Here is a 20,180-nt window from a genome sequence, read left to right on the forward strand (position 1 = left end):
CAACAGCACCTGCTTAGGAACACACAGGACAAAGATGTTCAAAGCCTAACAGCACAAATGTAGACGCTGTGGTTGGTTGAATTTGATTTTTTTCATGGTCTCCACAATGATGATGCTGAGGTTGATCAGACCATTATACAACCCTGTGATAACAACCATCCCTCAGCAGGAAGACCCATGGCGGTTCTGTGTGCGTGTGTGTGTCTGTGTGTGTGTTAATAAGTGTTACACTGTACATCCATCAACAGAGTCAGAAACATAAATGGACAGACAAGAGAGGAGCTTAAGGGATGTGAGCTGACTGTCTCTCTGTCAGACTCTGCTGAGGGAAAAAAACATTCAGGATAAAGTGACAGCAGCTTTCCAACTCAGCACACTGGAACACTTGTTCATAATCACATCACTTCTTCACCTCCGCCTTTGTTTCATTTTCTCTAAATTCTCAAGCCTTCCCACTCGTCTTTTATTTCCTCTATCTCTTCTCCTTCGTCTGTTACCTCCTTTTGCTGTACTTTTCATCCGTCCTTCCCTTCTGTCCTTGTAATCTAAAAATGAAAATATTGAGATCTGATGTATTTGTAGATTTTTTGCCCCTTAATCACTGTTGCAGTGCTTGTCAAGGATATGTACAGCACAGACACAGTTTAGCCTACACTGATAAGCAGGCAGATTTGTAGATTTTTAGTGTCTTATTTTTTTTTTCTTTTTAAAACACTGGGTCCTTGATTTCATAAGGAGGTAGACAAAAGCTGGCTTCTCATTTCTAACCGGCGACTGTTTTTTCTTGACTCACATGAAAACTTGCTGGCAGCTGTATCTAACGAAAATTGGCAGCTAACTCATGGTAGCTTCATAAGTTGATGCATAAGTTGACTTTTCAATGTTTCAACCTGACTTTGACTTAAAATTTTAAAAGAATTCTGTAAACTATGTGTGACATAGATGGCTTTTCAAAAAATCTTCCACAGACTAATTTATAATACTAATCACAACGATCTATCAGGTCAACATTTCAATTCATCACAACACTTTGGTTTATGACCAAATACTTGCCAACTAATGATATTCCTACCATCCTTGGCTGTAGTTTGTATTTAGTGCTAATCAGCTAATGTTAGCATGCTAACGCACTAAGCATTGCTGTAGACTCAGTATTCTTGTTAAACATTATGTTTTACTTTTTAACGTTAAGATGAACTGACATGTTTGATTACCATGTGGCTACTTTAGGTAATGTTTCCATCCATCTACTCATCCAAAAGCTTTCTTCCCACCTGCTCCTTCTACTTTCCTCTCCACTTTTGAACTCCTTCCTCTGAAGCTTGAGCACATCACATGAGTGGGGGTTGTATTAAATCTAAAAATTTTCCACTTCACTGGGATACAGGAAATTGTCTTCCCTGCGGGGAAGTTAATGCAGATGGAGAGATAGATATATGGAAACACGGAGAGATGGATGGAGGAGTAAAATCTGTGGAAGGATTTAGAGAAGGGAGGTATTTGGATTGGATGGATTGGTGGTGAGCATCAGAGTGTGGAGGGAGGGAGGGAGGGATAGAAAAAGGAGGAGAGAGGTGTGCGAGAGGAGATGGCTGAGCTGTCTGTTTGAAGATAAATCAGAGAGGCAGTATAGTGAGGAGATCTGTGACCATAAACACACACACACACACACACACACACACACACACACACACAAACAGATGTGTGTGCGCAAACACGCTTGAACTCACACACATGCAATCACACACAAACAGAAATACACTCACTCACTGGACTTGCACACACGCTGCCCCACGGCGAGGTGGTAAAAGGCCACGGCTGATTGGTTGCTGTGGGCTTATTTTGCCTCGAGTGGCAGAGCAGTGCATGTTGGGATGTTTGGATACAAATGCAGTCATCCATGCAGGCATGAGGTAGGTCACCCTCTTCTCGCTGTCTCACTCATCCCTCCTTTTTTAACATCTCCGTCTTACTCTTTCCTTCCATACATTTCTTCTTTTCCCCTTTTGTCTTTCTTTTCCTATCCTATACCTTCCACACATTTCCCTACAGGGTCCACTATCCCATCTCCAAATCTGCCCTTCCCTCTGTTCCTATCAATCCATCTTTCATACAGACAGTGTGTTCTCTCTGGGTTTTAACAGTAGCTCTCCGTTGTCCTCTCTTTCTCCCTCTCTTTTGTCTGGCTCAATTAATTCCCATCTGTCGTCCATCTCTCTCTTTATCATTTTCTAGCTTTACTCTCCCTCCATCTTTTCCCCGCCTGCAGCCACACACACACACACACACACACACACACTCACACACACACATCCTGTGTGTAGTGTGAGCTAACCAAAATAATTAACTGTGCTTGATGTCTCTGACAGTTCTAATCCTTCTAAATGGCCACCAAAAGCCTCCCCTCATCAGCCCAGGGCTAGGCACACACACACGCACACGCACACATAAACCATACATACTCATGCTCGTACCTGAACACACACACAGACACACACTTGCAAATAGTTACAAATGAGACACATTACAACTTTCCTAAACTCTTAACACAGTTGGCACAACATCAGTCTGTGTGGGCTATACAATTAACCCATTAAATGCATATGGTTAACACAAATTTAAAATGCTTGAACATCTTTTACAAACAAGCTCAACCAAGAACAAAACATCGGATTTTACTGACAAATTTGCAAATGCTTTCACACTGTGTCAGAACAGATAACAACTTATAGGCTAAAGTAAAGGAGAACTGCTGTTCACAAATAAACAGAAACATATCCCGTGCATTTTATTCCGTTGCTACTGAGAAACAGCTGATTGAAGTTATGCAAATAGATCAATCACAGCTGATTCCCATCTGGGAAACACACTCAGGGGTTGAGGTTCTTTCAATCACATAATCATATGGTAGCACACACAGTAAAATACAAGCTAGTAGAACAATGTAGATGAACACAGAAAAAAAAGGCCTTCACGAGGGAGAGGAAGAGAAGAATCAGGAAAATTCTGTCTCCGTCTCCTTTTTTTCATAAACCATACCGTCTACTTTATAAAGGTACTGTGAGATGGGTCGTTTTTTTGTATCGCATTTCTGCAGCAATAAAATAAGAAATAAAATGCATGCATTTACAAAACACAACAATATAAATGAATATTATTTGATTTTGAGACACGTTTGAAGAGTTTTGGTAGCCATAGTGTGTTACATTAGTGTATATTTTTATTTTGAAAATTAGTGTGAGTTTAGTTTACAATGTGTGATTTTGAGCATGAAATTCACTGTTTTGTCAATTGTGTGTTGTAGGTGTGTTGGTGCGTTTAGGAAAGTTGTTAGAAGTACTGAAAAAAGTGTCATAGCAATCGTAAAAAACTGTATTACATACAGTAAAAGAGGATTTATTTGGGCTGATTTTGTGTGGAAAAGGAACAATAAAGATAAACACAAAGTAAGAAAAATTTCTGCACAAGGTAGAGGAAGACAAGTTTCCTTTTTTTCATAAACCGTACATTCTATAACGCTACTCTGAGATGGGTCATTGTTTTTTTGCAACGAATTTCTGTAACAAAAGAAACAAAAGGCAGCATTTACTAAACCCAACAAAACAAAAATGTAGAGAAGTTTTGGTAGACAAAGTGTACTGTGTTAGTGTATTAATGTATTTTGAAAATTAGTGTTGGAGTTGAGTTTACAATGTGTTATTTTGAGCATGAAATTGTGTGTGTGCAATTGTGTGTTGTAGGTGTGTTTGTGCATTGAGAATTTAGGAAAGCTGTTAAAGTACTGAAAAAATTGTTTTAGTGATTGCAAAAAACTGTGTTCAGAGTTGTTTTTTAATGCTTCTGTGTTAAAGTATTTTTGCTCCCAAACATTAAAATTAGTAGCTGACTATGGCTACAAGGAGCCTGCATCCTCACCAGTTGAAGTTTTTAATACTAGAATAAAAAACAAAACAAATTTCACAAAAATAGGAGTAGGAAAGATGATTAAATTGTGACATTTAGAAACCGGCGACTGTTTGAAATAAAACAAATGCTGTAAACAGAGCGCCATACCATATGTGAAAGTCATCTTACTGTAATTTTTCAATGCACTGATATTTGTTTTACTGTATTTAGTATAATATTTATTTTTGTTTTGTGGTAATAAACAGATACTCTGTGGTCGGGTTGACTATGTCTTCTGTTCCCTAAACATTGCGTGCATCCTCATAAATGAATGCTTGGAAGATGCAATTCTGTAAGCTCATGACTAGTGTACATCAGGACAAGAAAAGCAGAAGCATTTGAAGAGAAACTGCTGTACTATGGCGCTAATGCTGCTTTATCTGCCGTGATATCAACCTTAACTATTGACCTTATACATAATAATCCTCCAGGTATGGGAACAATGGTGATTGTGTCGCAGCTGCTGTATGCAGCCATACTGGTAAAAGCAAGTATTAGATGCAGTCAGTATGCACCAATTTTGGGACTGTGTAATCTTTCTTCAAACAAAAATTGGTATTTGAAAGATGCCATAATCACATTCACATTTTACACAAAGTAGTTTTAAAGATCAGAGGATTAACTTGAAACCATACAAATCCAAGTGTCAATTTGCATCCATACTTTCCTAGAGGGAGCATCTTCACTGAAAGTAGAAATGCATCTCTGAATGAGGTAATGAATCTCACCTCATGTGTTGTAAAATGGATTACCTGCATGTGGTTTGAAGCTCTCTGGATTTCATTCAGGACTGTAACAGTCTCTGAAAGCTTTGTTCTTGGACAGTGATATGTGTGTGTCAAAAATGTTATGTGTGTCACACACACATATCAAGACAAATGTCTTGAACATTTGTGTTGGTTTGGATATTTCACATATCCGTTTTGTGCCTGGGAGTGTATGTTGATATCTCTACATGTGGTTTTGACTCTGTGTGTGAATAAGCTCTTTTTTTCCCAGTGGAACATCACAAGCACCATTACAGTGTTACTCAGAGTCAACATGGAATAAATACAAACAGATAGATGTGTTTTCTCTGTTTCGCTCTATTAGACATGCACACATGCGCACACGCACACATACACATACACACACAAATCCCTGTGTGTAGTGTGCGCTAACAGAATAGTTAGCTTTGCTTGATGTCTCTGACAGTTCTAATCCTTCTAAATGTGTGTGTGTGTGTGTGTGTGTGTGTGTGTGTGTGCGCGCGCGTGTGCATGGCTGTGCACTGTGTGTGTGCTCTTTGTGACTCCTGTAAGGACGTGATAGGAAACAGAGACAGAGTCATGGCGAGGTTTACAGCTTTGTGCTGCTCTTCTGTGAGATTTTCCCCTGAGAAAAGACTATCAGCACATGTGAACCACTGGTGAGAAACAGACAACACATTAGAAGGAGTAGAGAAAGAAAGAGAGACACCGAGTGAGAGATATCGCATGTTTCTGCACTGACCATCTGAACCACATTTTTCAATTTTTAATTTTAAGTTATCTTTACTTATCGACGATGGTACCAGACCTTGCAAAATCACTATGATGATGATCGCCAAGAAATAGTTACAGCAGTTATTTTCTTAAGTTAATCATGAAAACACTCAAAACAAAGAGAAGAAAAGATAAGGTTGAGCACATGGTACACATTCCCACAATCCAACACACACAAACAGCCATCTTAAAATACATGTGTTTTGTTTAGGACACACAAAGACAATCACAAGTCTCTCATCTTTTGGTTTGCCGCTGCACAACGCCACCATCACGGCCATGATGAGCAACTAATCCCATTCAGTCTCGCTTCTGTAGTTAAAAACCTTCTCACGAAATCTAACAAAGTACACAGGCTTGTTTGAGGGATTACAGTCTCACAATTTGTTTTATAGTGAATACTACTATAACTACACAGATAGTAACATTATCACCCTTTAGTAAGTTTTGGAAAAAAGGCTTTGTACCTTTTACTTACTGACCGTGTTTCCTCTTGTCAGTGTTAAGCTTTTAAAATAACAAGATTTCCCTAGATGTTTGTTGGTTTATGCTGATGATTCTTTTCATAGTCTAACTTATCATTATATGATTAATTCACATGAAAGAATCTATTCTATCTATTATGTGATGTGACATAATAACACATCACAACATTTGTTCAAATGTAATTTTTTTCATCATTTTTAAGGATTGTTTTTTTACAATAGTTTATTGTTTTTCCTCTAGGTTTGTTTTTGCAACATCTGGGCACATGATCTAAATGTTGAAAATGCAAATACAAATAATAATGTAAAAGGGAGGTTGATGTCGTTAAAAAGAGATGTTTGATAGGGAAGAGAAATTAAGGATAGTCTATTTCATATACTTCCTAACTGGGCTAAATTAAACAAAAATAACAGTATCATGCTTTGAGTCAATCAACAGCACTTTGCTCAAGTTTTTAACTTGCACTGCTGTGTGTGTGTGTGCGTGTGTGTGTGTGTGTTTGCGAGACCAGTAACCCATCACATGTGTAAATTGAACGTGTGACCACACACACCGTGAGCCCCTCAGTGAACTTGCGGAGATCAAAGACTGGTGCCGTCATATGGTTTGAATTAGGGTCAGTCTTCACGTTTCATCATAAAACTTAAATAAAGAAAGACTCACACGACACACACATACACACACACACACACATACACGCACACACACACACACACACACACACACACACACACACACACACACACACACACGCACACACACACAGGGTGTTTGTTTTATGTGAGCATTGTTTGTTATGATGTGTGTAATACGAGCAGGGTGTTTTTTCGTTGTGTGTGTGTCTGTATATGTAGTTTGGCATGGCTATGTGTGTTGTGGTTTGTCAGTGCGTGTGAGTGTGTGTATGTGTGTCCGTGTATGTATGTGGTTGTGGTTCGGAACATTTTTTTCCTCAACCACTGACCCATAAGCTATGAGAGGTTGTGGGCTAATGGGCCCACCCACAATCGGGGGAAACATACACACGCTTATGCACGCACGCACACACTTACACACACACCTGCATGAACTCATCTGAGGAAGTTTTTCACAGAGACATTATTTAGTTCCTTCTATACAAGCCTGTTTCTCAATAAGCATCATCTTCCTGGTTGTTGTTTTGTTTGCAGCTTCTTCGCTTTAGTGTTTAAAACTGCTCACACACAATTTTTGAAACCTCTCCCTCAAAGTGCAAAACTACACACCAAATCTCCAAAACCACAAGCTATTTCTCAGCTTTTGACTCAGTTTTCAATTGCTTATTTGCTTATTTCAAAACACTACATACAATTATCTACCTAAAACACAAAAATCTAATAGGAAGTGACTTGATTTCCTATTCCAAAACACACACAGACACACACACACAGACACATGCACACACACACACACACACATGCACACACACACACACACATACACGCACACACACACACACACACACACACACACACACACACACACACTTTTCACATGCGCAAACACTAATTGCTTAACTGATTACTACCAATCACTGCTTTAGTTCAGGCTTATGAACAGGTCAATGGTCAGATTACCTGTTTTGAACAATGGATGCCAACAATGGACAGAGAGCAATGGGAGGAGGAGGGACAGCCAGGGGACAACAAAACACGGACAAATTCAGGGATTTGGAAGAGGAGAAGGAGCAGTAGTAAGAGGAGGAAGAGGAAGAAGAGGATGAGGGCAAACAAGAGAAAGAAGGAGAGCCATCTCTGATGAGATTAGGGCAAAACTTGTTGATCATGTGATCAACCACGGTTTGACCATGAGAGAGGCTGGACTGAGAGTCCAGCCCAACTTTGATTGATTTGATACGGTGGCGTCCATAATTAGACCTTTCAAAAATGAGAACAGGTATGCAACTATCTAATGACTATTTCAGCAGCATTACAGTAACGTCTTTGGACATAGATATGTCTGCATAGCATGGCATGCACATTTGTAACTTTAAGCCATCAATTTACTGCACTGCATTGAATGAATGAGGTTGCTAATCATGCTGTACTACTTTTATTTGTAAATTGTTTACAGTTTTTACACATCCTGTGTTTGAATTCTCTACAGAGCGGAAAGGCAAAGACATCATGGAGGACAAGGACGCTCGCTGCAATTATAAATATGGTTCTGGCCAACAATGCAATTAGGATTTGAAAAATAAGAGAGCACATCTTGAATAATGACACCATATTTACAGTAACAAGATCAATTCTGTTGGCCTGTCGAACATACAACATCCTCCAAATGCCCCAAGTGATGGTAAAATAACTTTACAATAACTTTATGAGGAGGGCCTCTTCACAGTAGGGCCCTGGGTACACAGTCTCATTTCCACCCCAAGTCTGACACCCCGGTCTACAACTCCTAAAGCGTGATTTATGCTTCTGTGTTAAATCTACGCCGTGGCTACGTACATGGAGACACAGACACTACACTGGACCCTACGCCTGACCCTACGCCGTAGCCTAACATGCACGTCAATTGGCCATGGCTAGCGTTTCCCCCTACTCATTTCAGGGTTATCCTTCTCTATGAACAACATGACATCAATGAGAGGGTTAACTTTTCCTGCTACAAATTTCCCACTGTGTTCAGAAAGCACACAGGAGACACTTTGTTTCTCTAACTGTGACTCTGGAGAGGGTACTTGCTCCGAAGCTTATCACAGTCACTCTTTCACTCGCTCTACCACACACTCCCCATGCACACACACACACGCTGGCCCTGCTATTCTCTTACAGTAAAGAGATCAACGCACACACCAACGCACAAGTATAAACTTCAGGCCCCTTATGTGGGCTGTGGAGAAACCTCTGCATGGAGCCTCCGCCGGACCTTAAACAATCTTGTAAAAGTACTTCAAAGCAAGTATCTTACCAGAAAATTACTTTGATCAAGTTAAAGTTTCTTTTTAGAATATTACTTGAGTGAAAGTCTAAAAGTATCTGTCAATGTACCTAAGTGTCAAAAGTCATTCTCTAATATTAAATGTATTTCTGATATTAAATGTACTTAAAAATTAGAAGTAAAAGTAGGCAGTAGGTCACCAACTGGAATGGAGGGAGCATTATCTTGGCAATTTAGGACCAATGATTTGCCAAACACGCTTTTTCCCAGTGCAACTATTTTTTTCAGATTTTGTTTTGTAGTAATGAGGAACTGAGATGCTCAAGGGAAATGTAGTGGAGCAAAAGTTTCCCATAAGTACAGATATATAAATTCTACTTAAGTACATTAGTGAAGTATTTGTACTTTGTTACATTGCAACACTATTGTTGTGTAAAGAGAGGTTTAGACTGTGGAGGTCATCATCAATATCACCACATCAACACTACTTCTTCAGGCTATAGGGGGCTTTTTAGCAGCACTTGGAAGAATATGTTTAGTTTTTGTTGTTGACATTGTTATAAGAAGCTCTGCTGCCAGCGGGAGTCATTGACTTTAAGGGTGATTATAAGGGCAATTGTGTGTGGAATCTTTAGTTTTTGGGTGCATTTAAATGCAAACATCCCTTTTGGGGGGCCCGGACATTTGCCCACAGTTGCTTAGATGTAAAATAAGAATGTGTTTCCGTGTCACAGGCCTATGGCTTAGGCTATGCTAGGAAACATTCTGCATACTGGGGCCATCCTTCTTCTTTCTACCCCTGTCCCTCAGACAGCCTGAGTCGCTGAGACACTGTGCTTCAGTAAGAATTAGTCAAAGCCTTCCTTTCAGCCTCATTTTGAACACAAGTGTTGCATGAGTGCTAACCGCTTAAACAGAATGTCTATGTTTCCGTTGAGCCCTCTAATGAAAGAAAAGGTGTAACTGTAAAAGTATCATGATAGCGTTTTGTTTCGACAATACATCTGGGGCCTTGCTGAGATATTAAGAGATTTTACTACACAAGTTTTGTAGCTGGGATGTCAAATTGTTTCTCTCAAAACTCCCAAAGAAACATCTCAAACCTCACAATTTTAAGTTCACAATTTGTCAGTGTTAAGATAGGGATTTTTTTTATGTTTGGATATTCGGTTGTCTGAGCAACACTTTTTTCTTGGAACACTTTTGGTTGTGGAAAAGCAATTTTACCGATGTGGGGTTTAAACTCAGCACCGCTGGTGTCACATGCATCATTGCTAACCACTCGACCATCCAACCCCTCTAAAGTGCTTTCAGATATCAGATTGTGGGCTGAGAACTGTGAGTTTTGCCTCAACTCACCATTTCAAGGGAGGGGGGTTATAAAACAAGAGCTTCTTATTCTTATAGCTTCTTTATTTTTCTTCTGTGTAGTGCATGTGTTTCTGTAAGTTCAGGATGAAGTAAAAAATCCACGTTTTAAGGGAAACACAAGTCATGTGCACGTTGTCAAGTGACAAGCTACCTCACTGTCTGCCTGGAACTTTTTTCTGCCTGCCTTTCATTAGAACCTAACTCCCCCAGTAGTGTTTAACACACACACACACACACACACACATACACACAGCCCCACTTCATGCTATCTAGGCTATTGTACAGCTTAACATGTTCTTAACATGGAAAATCTCTTTTACTGTAACCACCTCAACTTCACACACATACCACTGTACATCTTTCTGCTCCCGCTGCTGCTTCAAATACGATAACATGTGCACATGCACTGCCTATGTGTTAGCACACATGTGTTTTATTATCCTTTTATGCCACTCATTTTGCAACACTAATTTCCTAACCAGTAACTCCGACCAACAAAGGCCTATCCCTAACTGTTCGCACTAACTGTAACCAGCCCTTTTCCAAATCTTGCACTTTAACTTTAAAACTTTCCCTGAAAATCTGCATGATATGAGAAAGGGTTCACCCTTAGTAGGACAATTTATAAAACGTCGGAAAGGAAAGTCCAACAGAAGCAACATTTTAAGCTGCAAATGTGGACGTCATGATTTTACAATCTACAGGCAAAGAAAGTGCCAACTACAAGCAAGGCATGGAGGAGGCATTCTCAGGTAAATGCATCAGAGTCATCAAATTAAACTTTTGGACACAGGGAGCTTTTGACACACTATTTAACAGCTGTACTTTCCCTACTGCCGCTGAGAATAACACTGTAGTTTCTTGGTGGTAGCATCTGACGTTTTTCTCCTGCCGCAACCTTGGATGTTCACAGTATTACTGGCGGCAGAACATACCATGTAATCAGCAACTGATCTCTAACAGCAGACATACTGAGACATTTTGGGTTCTTGTCATGTCATGCTGATAACACAGCGTGATTAATCACTGTTAAAATTAATAATCATATTTTTCCACTTTCAGCAAGTCCCTTTCCTTATTTTTTTCCATCCATGTGTTTCCACGTTGCGTTCAAATGACATGATAAACATCGGTGTATGATGTTTGTGACTCATGTTTGTGACTCCTTGATAGTGGAAGGTGTTTAGCTGCTGGTCACATTGCACTGTGTGATGTGCATGCAGGACAAGACAATCGGGCCGGGAAGATGAAGGAAGAGGTTGTTTATTAGACTGTGTAGTATATATACAGTATATAAAATGAGTTCCTAAGAAGTGGATAAATGAATTAAAAATATCTGATGATACTACTACTGATGATAATAGTTTATTTTAGGAGATTTAAAGTCATCTGAATAACTTGCTCATCTGGTTTTGTTCCAGTATGTACCTCCTGGGTTTCAGGGGCTGTAACTGAATCTCAGTAAGTCTCTTCCATGTATCCCTTGAAGCTTGGTCACACTTAATGATTTTTACACAGACTGCAAACCCAATTTGACCATTTCAGTCTGTCAATTGAATTATGTAGTGTGAAAGAGCTCAACATTTGACAAATTTGCCCTTGATGACTTCACGCCTGCTGGAGTTTGACAGGGCATCTGGAGTTGACATAATACAATACATTACTTTCATTTGGCACATGTCTTACAACCAAAATGAGAAATATGTTTACAAACACACACACACACACACACACACACACACACACACACACACACACACACACACACACACACACACACACACACACACAAACAGATTGAGTGTGAATCTTTCAATTCTTGAGAAGCTTTTGTGTTTCAGTGTTTTACTGAAGCACACTTCAGAAAACCCACCTTGTGATTGTGGCAATAAAGCACAATTATTTAAACTGACACACAGAGAGCAACGCTTCCTCTCAAGTCTCCAAAAGCCTAAACACATTTTCTGCTTTAAACACATTTTGCACTTCAAAATAGCACTTTTTAAATGCGCTGAACACAGTTTCCTGCAAAAGACACGACAATCTCACATAAAGTCACATGTTTGCCATTTCAAAACACTGCCATTCAAAATGACACTACATGAGCTAATTGGCTAATTGCATGTGCCACCTGGCCAAAGACCTCAATGGTTAATTGTCAACACTCCAATCAGGATGTAAGCACTATGAAGAGAAAAATATTTAGGCATTGTCCAAGCCCTATATATTTCTTTAATTTATTTTTTCTAAAGGACTGAGAGAGAACACCATGGTGGAGGAAGTGGCCAAATGAACAGGAAGATGGCATTGTAAACTTGGTTTTGTAACATTATGAAATCAGATTACAAGAAATTCAAAGCCACATCATCCAAGACAACACCTTACTCAACAACATTCAACGAGTCAGTCTGTCCACATTGGCTTGCATTCTCATGCGAAACCAAATCGTAATGAAACAACTTTAAAAGGTGCCGTTTGAGAGAAACTCTCAAGGAAATAAAGAGGTCAGACGAGCATATGTGGATGTAAGTACTATATTGACTGCACACTACATGCAACATTGCTTCCCAGTGTACTGGATAACACCATATTGACAGATTTTGGTTATTTGTTTTCAGGGAGTACTGGAAATGGATGTTCATGCAATCCAACATGAGTTCATCTTTATAGATGAGGCTGGGTTCAACCTAGCAAATACCAGAAGAAGGGGGAGAAACGTCATTGGCTACAGAGCCGTTATACATGTTCCTGGCCAACGTGGTGGGAACATCACAATTTGCACTGTCATCTGCAGTATGCATGGTGTCCTCCACCGTCATGCCAACCTTGGACCATACAACACAGCCCATATTCTCCTATTTCTGGTAAGACTTCACAACATTCTCATACCACCAGAGCGTGTGAATGATGCAGACCATCAAGGAAACCGGTACGTTGTAGTACGGGACAACGTGAGCTTTCATCGTGCAGCCGCAGTCCAAAACTGGTTTTGGACACCCAACATTTCTCGTGCAATAGCTCCCACCATACTCATTATTTCTGAACCCCATAGAAGAGTTCTTTTCGGCATGGCGGTGGAAGGTATACGACTGGCAGCCCTTTGTGCGCATGCCTCTTGTGCAGGTCATGGAAGAGGCATGTGATGACATTGATGTGGGTGCAATTCAGTGATGGATAAGGCACTCAAGGCGCTTGTTTCCTCGATGTCTGGCAGGGGAAGATATTAACTGTGATGTTGACGAGGCGTTGTGGCCAGACCCGGCTCTGCGGCAAGATGCTGCCTAATTATTTTTGTTGCCTTTTTTTTTTTTTACTGTAATATATATTTTTTCTGAAATTTTCTTTTGTAAGACAATTTTTGTTTGGTCCCATGTAAATGTATCTGCTGTGCATATGTTGCATTGACTTGTTTACTGTAGTGAGACAATAAAATAATGTTTCAACAGTGTGTGTGTATCTGCAAATATTTCTGTGCATGTGAACAATCTGATACACATTTTAGTATTATGGCAACGCATACTAAAGATGGGGGTGCTTTTCATTACGCCCAACAGTGTGTAGTTGGTTAGGCAAAAATCTGGTAATATGAATGAAGTGTGCATTTCATGCAAAAGTTTGTTTTTGATAAAGCTATGTGTAGTTTTGGTTGCAGTGCTTCATTTTGCAGGATATATGAGGTATTTTGCAGTTTGAGTGTGTGGTTTTGTAAATTGTGTTACTTATTTTGATAAAACCAGACTAGTTTGCAAAATTGTGTGTTAGCAATAGGAAAAAACTGTAATAAGAATGGCATTTGGATGTGAGAGGAAAATCAGTTTAGACCGATCTGCCTCTGTTGAGCTGTAATAGAATGGCCCAGAACATGTCTATCTTCATTATTGCTTCTTTTATAGTAATGACAAAGCCCAAAGTTCAGCCTAAACACTGAAACAAAAATCCAATTCAGAATGACAGGACTCAATGGTAATCACACTGGACATTCTTGTTTATGAGGCTTAGTGACCACCTTCATGTGATTGACTGGGATTAACTCACCAACATACTCCCAGGATGTGTAAACTTGTAGGAAATCCCTTTTTCCTTTCCAAACTCTCCCTGTGGCTGTTAGTGTAAATACAAATATGCTGTCAGTTAACTGCTCTGTTAAAAAAAGGGCTGGAAATTTAGACTGTGGTTTTCCATTCAAAACCACAAAGCTGCTGAATTTTCTTCATCTTTTTTCTTCCCCTCTCGTCTCTTCTTCTCCATCCATCTCCCAATGCTACACATTAAAGACTACACAGCTAATTCGTGAAAGGTTTGTCGTCTGATTTAGTCTAGTAGCTCGATGGCTGTGGTGTTTGAGGGAGAAGTAGGCCAAGATGGAGTGAGTTCAGGAAATTGTGTGTGAAAGAAAAGACAAATAAGTAGTCATGTACCATATAAGTGTGTGTTCCCGTGTGTGCCACCTTTGACCTACAAGTCATGTTTATCGTCCAGTCATAGTCAAGTGACCTTCTCCAAGCCTCATAATTGCCCCACATGTGCTGACCTCATTATAGTTGCCTTGGTTTTATAATGTTCAATAGTGGCTTTAGCACTAGTCTGTATTTACACCTGAGATCCCAATAGACACAGGGCTTTAATGCTAATCTCTTCTTATAAATTAGGCATTGATCTGTGAGGCTGTGAAGCTGTTAGCAAAGGTTCATAGAAGGTCAAAGAAAAGAGCTACTATGACGAGTTGGTTGGCTGAGGCCATCGTGTTACTGCTAAATGACCTCACCTTGTACACATGCTCTCTGGGTACCAGTGGCACACTGTGCTTTCATAACAGACTGAGTTTTTCCTCATTAAATGCATTCTCTTTCGTGGTGTGTCACTTCTATTGTAGTCTTTTGTTTTGGTGCTGAATGGAGCTCTGGTAAAGTGAATATGTCTCAAACTTTCAATTTGCTGCAGCTGTCACCAAAGTGTTTTCAGTTAGACCCGGCAGGAGTATTAGGAAAAGAACCGACATGCTCATGCCACACCTGAACAGCCATGGGTGTAAAGTAACATGAGGCTGCCATGCATATACATTTCTAATCACATTTTACGTATAATGAAGTTGGTCTTTTTGTTATGTTTGTGTTAAAAAGCTTCAAAATGCTGTGTTTGTGTGTGTGTGTGTGTGTGTGTGTGTGTGCTTCCCCCTTTGAACTGATCCTATTGGCAGTTATGCAAAGACCAGTCTACACACACACACATACAGACACAAACACACACAGTTAGATGTATGTGCACATACATGTGTGTGTTTGTGTAGGTGGGAGCAATGCTCTAATCATAAGCTTCTTTAACATCAGTGTTGAATAGCTCAGTTACGGTAAATCTCCTTAGTCTGCTGTCTCACCCACAGCCTCCATCTCTCTTCATCAGTTATCTTCTCTTCTCTCACTCCCTTCAACCCTCATTCATCTCTCCCCTGTCATTGTCTCCCCCCATTTTTGTCTCTCACTTAGTCCTCCTCTTTTTCTTTATCTTTCACTACTTCACCCATACACACAAAAACGTGCACCTACACACATACATTTATGTGCAGATACACATGTGCACTCACCTCAAACACAACCACCACAAACAAAGCTCTTTAGTGCCTGAAAGACTTTAAGATGGACCAAACATCATCCTGTTAGATTCTGTCTATATTGAAGGGGATTTTGTTCAACATCGTATTTACTTGGTATGAAATCCCTGAAATTAATTCATATAGAAAAAAATAAAATTGTATGTATTTCTCCCAGTGCTTGAGCTAATATAGTGTTATTGGCGTGAGCATACTATCTGTTAATCTAATGATAAAACAGTATTAAATGGAACTAACTATCCTCCTAAATTATTTAATGCTTCATAACATATTTTTTTTGCTAGGTGGTAATTGCCCAATTGCACATATAAGCAGTGTGAATGGTAGTGTGATGTGAGACCTTGAACCCTATTTGTTCTCACTGCACCACCTGACTGAGCTTTGACGTTGAGGTCTGTAAGTGCACATGTTCAAAACCAACACTGCCACAACTGAAAGGCATGGTTTGATAAATAAAAAAGAGGTTGATTAGTGGTTCAAACAGTATGTGCATTTGTGTGTGTGTGTGTGTGTGTGTGTGTGTGTGTGTGTGTGTGAAGGACACACTGAAGCTTCTTCTATCTTTATCTTCTCTCTCAATGTCTGCAAGAGCTCAGATGTGGTTTAACAGTATTAGAGCTTAGCTTACTTAAAGGGTCACAAGAGTCTCAGTGTCTAAGCCTGTCTCTTGGATTAGCACGGCAGCTGAAGACAACACGTGTGACGTACGCACGCATGCACGTACGAACATACGCGCACACACACACACTTCTATTTGCATTCCCATGACCATAACAAGCCTTTGATTATCACTCATGGTGGGTATTTCCCCCAAGCCTATTTGCATGGCTGTTAAACAAACTGGGTGTTGGTGTATCTAGAGATGCATCTTTGTTCCTTTTTTACACAATGGACCAGCCAGTTCACATCCACACATGATTGGCTAAGAGCTCTGGGTAAGAATACGCATGCACGCACGTACACACACACCTGATGACCATAAATTCACTCCTGTCACTTCCTTCCTGAGTGGCACACACCTACAAGCATGCAGCCTTGCACAAACAAAACACACAAACGGGCAGGACATACTCAACAGCAACAGAGATAATAGTGTGTGTTGAGGTGCATGCACAGGGCACACAGGCACACACTCAACACACAACAACAAAGAGAATGCATTTATACATGCAATGTTGTCTCAATTTCAGAGACTGCAGAAGTAGACCAACTTTATATTTCATTATCCACTCGACATAAAAGACTTGTTTTTGTCTTTGCAGATACAATTCTGCTTTCTGTTTTATCCTTGTTAAAGTAAAGAGGAAAGCTAAAGGAGAGTGCTTCAAATAGAATAGACAGATCAAACACACATATCAAAAAGACAGATCAAAATACCCCAACGGTATAAAGTTTGACTCTCTGCTTTAGGATTTCAACATTCCTATGTGCTGTCAGGAGATATTATGAAATAACATTACGTGAACACAGATCTGAAAAACTCTACAAAGCAGTCAGAGAACATTTCAAGGCAAATAGAGAACATCAGCTTTGATCTCATATGCTCTTAGGATCTTACACAACGGAGGGCACCTGCTGGAGGATTTTATGTAAAAGCATTTAACACGACAACAAATGAACAAATGTTGATTATAAGCTGTTTGAATATGATTAAAAGCCTCAGCAGCCTTCAGACTGAGCAAGGCCCCCTGGGCCATGAGCTTTGAATGACCCCTCACAAGCAACATGATAATTATGATGATCTTTAGAGGGCAATCTACTGGATCTAGGGCAATAATGACGTGTATAGTTGTGCAATTTAACTTATCCAAGTGTGTGGTTTATCTGGAACTCTCCACGGGGCAGATCAATGGCCCCGAGGGCTCTGGACATGTGGCGGTGCATTGCTGACTCTGTAAGGTCCGGACCTCTAACTTGCGCAGATGTTTTGGTCCCCTGTCTGATTGTGTGTCTTTTTCTGCATGTGTTGTTTTGTCTCCATCCCTCCCATCTTTCCTCTGTTTAATTATCAATATTGCAATATATGCGGGTTTTTTGTTGGCCCTGTCGTGTTCTTTGTCCTAGTGTGTTGTTTGTAATTGTTTGTCACTGTTCATTTCTTAAATATGTAAATAAGAAATTCACAAATAAAACAACCTATTCAAGTGCAATAATTACAATTATACCTGTAAAATGTTTACATTTATCCCATGGTACAATACAAACTATTGTTCTAGTAAAAAAATCACATTGGATTTACTTCTCTGAACCTGCATGGTTGACTGTGGGTGTTTGCTAAAGTTGTTTTTGTCTTTGTGATTTTTCTCCTGTATCTTTTATTGCGCTGATCAGGAGTACCATTCCTAATTTTGTTGTATTCTTTACAATGACAATGAAGGCTTTTGTCTAAAACAAATTATTTAGAAATGATTGTAGCAATAGAGCATGTGAGGTGAAGAGTACACCAAAGAGATAAATAGTTTCTACTGCAATTTCTCTCAAGTTTTCTTCTTTACTGTATATTTTCTGCACTGTGCTCATTGAAAGAGGAGTTTTTTAGAGGTGGTCAACATGTTCCAGCACCAGGAAACACAACGTATTTTTGGGTGCACAAGGAGCTAAATCAGATCTTGGTTGCAGCTGTTGCCGTGGTTCTACTAGGTCAAGCCATGCCCGTCTGTACCATGCTACATACTGTAATGGCCTGCAGCGCCCTGCTTTGACATGAACTACTAATACTACTACCATTTTTTAGTTTAATTATCTTTATTGTGATTGTGATTGCTACTGTGCATCACACCCCCAACCGCCCACCAAGAGCCTGGGTGTGTCCGAGGTTTCATCCTAAAAGGGAGTTTTTCCTCGCCACTGCGCATGGTCGCACTGTCGCACCATGCTTGCTCTCAGGGGAATTACTGGAATTGTTGGGACTTTATGAATACAGAGTGTCTCAAGATAACTGTTGTTATGATTTGACACAATACATAAAATTGAGTTGAATTAAATTGAAAATCCAGGTGACAAAAAATGGTTAAAACCAGCCTGCTCTCTGTTTTATTCAGTTTTTATGCAACTTAAGTATCATGGACCAGTGAAATTAACTTACTAAACTGTTTTGATGTCTGACTAGGCTTCAAACTCATGGGTATAACACTGAAGCCCCCCCCCCCACACACACACACCACCAACGCAGCCTCTTCAGTTGTTTTACTCAATGCTGTTTTTGGTCTGGATGTCGGTCATGCAACATTTGAGGTGACGAGTGGACATGTAGCAGGTTGGTTAAGGTCAGTATCCAAAGCAAACACGCCTCACATCATTTCTTTCATTCACTCTTTTTACTGAGGAACAAGAAGCCTCTTTTACATTTTTTCAGAATGTACACTGTAAACATGAAGTATGGATAATTCATGTTTCATCTGAGAAAATCCCTGAGTCCCCACAATTATGTCACCGCTACAAACTGAGAGTATTTTTGTCCAGTTCACTGCCATGCTTTCGTAGTGTTTCATAAACTCTGAGTCTCTTCCTTTCTTTAGAATCAAGCACTATGAATGTGACCAGATGCGCTTTGTGCTAATCTGTTGGCTACATAGTTACATGATGTCTTCATTTGAATTATTTTTTCAGCATTTAAAGTGATTTGTTATGTTTTATCCACTATGGTATACACCATAAGCCATGCTCTGCCCACACAGCTCTTTGAACTTGTGTATGTGTGTGTCTTTGTGTGTGTCTTGATTAGCCAGCCTTAAGCTCAACCATGTGCTGTAGATCATGGCTCTGACTGCCGCTACACATGTTAGGACACACAGATTAACCGCCAAAATCTCTTAAAAAACATCCACACGACCCACGCACTCTTTATTCTCTCCTGACAATATCTAGCTTGCCTTTTGTGATGATCAGAGATGCAGATGAACGTCCTGGTGGCGCTGAGCCAAGGTACACAACACGCATTGTGGTTCGCAACCGGCGTATCCCTTTTGTTGCATGTCACCTCCGCTGTTTCTATTTGACATCACTAAAACAGGAAAGCTATAAGATAAAACAAAGGAACAGAGCAGAGGAGAGCAAGTCTGTCTGACAGACCATCTGGACCTGATCTCGTCTGCAGCACCACAGCTCTGCACAACATGTTGCCTTTGATACGATTCCGCTCACAGCTGGACTTGATAAAACAGGAGGTTTTGTGGTACGTAGGTTTACGTGTGTGTGTGTGTGTGTGTGTGTGTGTGAGTGTGTGTGTGCATGCATGCTTGTCTGTGTGTGGTTATATGTGTTTGCAAGTTTTAATGTGTGCGTTTTTGCCCCACACTGTGTTACTTCCACATCGTCTAGTTGCAACCCCCCCACACATACCC

This window comes from Etheostoma cragini, chromosome 5 (assembly GCF_013103735.1).
Source record: "Etheostoma cragini isolate CJK2018 chromosome 5, CSU_Ecrag_1.0, whole genome shotgun sequence".
NCBI lineage: Eukaryota > Metazoa > Chordata > Actinopteri > Perciformes > Percidae > Etheostoma > Etheostoma cragini.